This window comes from Galeopterus variegatus, unplaced genomic scaffold (assembly GCF_000696425.1).
Source record: "Galeopterus variegatus unplaced genomic scaffold, G_variegatus-3.0.2 Scaffold853, whole genome shotgun sequence".
In the NCBI taxonomy this organism is placed as follows: Eukaryota; Metazoa; Chordata; class Mammalia; order Dermoptera; family Cynocephalidae; genus Galeopterus; species Galeopterus variegatus.
The window spans coordinates 393,422-395,344 of NW_007726964.1; positions in this window are offsets into that span (position 1 = coordinate 393,422).

Here is a 1,923-nt window from a genome sequence, read left to right on the forward strand (position 1 = left end):
GCAAGTGGTAATTTCTTTAAAGTTAGCTGCAGCACTCTGCCCCAGGTATCTTGCCCTGGAAATCGCTGGTCTGGGCCTCTCTCTGGGGCCCCTCCTCTGGCCACAGGGAAGCCCACCATGCTTGGCCCACAACTTGCCCCAGATACTCCCACCTCCCAGGCCACATTATCACTCATTTTTCACTTTCTCTACCTTCTCTGTGCAGACCTCCTCTGAGCCCCCACCTCCTGTCCTCTGAAGGCCAGGCTGAAAGAACCCATCGTCACCCCTTTACCACCTGACTGCAGGGGCAGTGGGGCCTAAGGCCAGCAAGCTGCCAGATCCCTCTTTAGTGGTCAGAGAAGCTCAAGAGCAAAAGATAAAGCCAGAAGGCACTGCCTTAATCTTCACCCAGCAGAAGGGCTGCTGGGAAGTAGGGTAAGCCAATCGCTAATGGAATTAGAGTCAACTCTGAAAGAGTACAGTCCAATGAATGCTTTTAATGACCTAGATGGTTTTATTCTGATTTTCATTTTTAATCATGGTAGATAATCAGGTGGCAGACACCTAAGATTTTGAGACACAACTTATTTCTCATGTACGAGAGAAACGTTGGCTCTGCCCTCAGCCCCTCAAGCCTTCAGCAGCAACATCATTCACTTGTCAACCTCTGGCATCCAACCTGACAACAACCCATGCATGCATCTCTGGGGCTAAATGGGGGAGACAAAAAGGGGTCATAACTATCTCAAGTTTAAAGCCTCCCTATGTACAAGAGCACAAAGGTGTTCATCTTTGGCTGAGGCATGGGACACTTAGATGTGCTGTAACTTTTAACAAAATGCAAAATTGGTAGAGTAATAATTTTTTCTCCCACTGTACATTCAGTTTGTTGGTTTGTTTTTGAACACTATGTAAATGTTGGAAATATGTACGTATGTTAGATATGTTCCCTATACCTGGATGGAATGTAATGGCAGGTGGGAAAACTCTGCAGCAACCTAAGAGGATAAACGATGGTACCACATGCTGTTTACAGACCGTGTGCAGCACGGGAACAGGGCGAGGGAAGGGTCTCAGCCAGGCACAGAATGGGGATGTTAATTCTGAAACACAGAAAAGAGGAAAAGAATCCCAGAAGGGAAGGTAAGAGCAGAGGCATAGAGATGAGAAAGCGAAATGCATACTTCAGGAACAGTGACGAGACCAATTTGGTTTGTGCTGAAGGCCTGCAAGGCAAGTGACAATGCAAGAGTGGACAGCGAGGCTGGGGCTGGCTGCTGCATCCTGAAGGAAACGAGAACACTCAAGGTTTCTGAAGGTAAGTGCAGACACGAAAGCTAGCAGTAGAGAGCGGAGGCAGAGATGGGACAGCGAGGCTTGGGATGGGGCGAGGAGGAAGATCCAGGAATCTAGTTCATGGGAGACACTTAGTGGTTTTAAAAAGAAGAGACCAAACACCAGAAGATGGAGTGACTCAAGAGGTACTTCATTTAAATAACACATCTACAATTTACAAGATTTCTGTTTACATGATCTCATTTTACCTTCAGAACAATTTGTAAGGAGAACATTTGTCACCTTTCACAAGTAAGGAAGTGTTGCTGCTCAGAAACCAAGCTATCACCTTTGGCAATGCTTCCTTTGCTGGTTTTTGGGACCCTACCTCTTTTTTCTCTCTTCTCAGGAAGTAAGCTATTTTTCTTCTGTATTTCCCCTTAAATGTAGATTAAATATATTCTTGGGCTTCTCCTCTTGCCTTGCTACACTCTCTCATTAGATGACCTCATCTACTGACCTGGTTTAAGCCAACCACATATAAACTGACATCTGTCAAATCTATTATAGAGTTCAGATCGTTCCATTGAGCACCTGACCTACATATACACAACTACCTGCCTAAACTCTCACTTTCATCAAGTGGGTCCAAAAATTAATTAATTT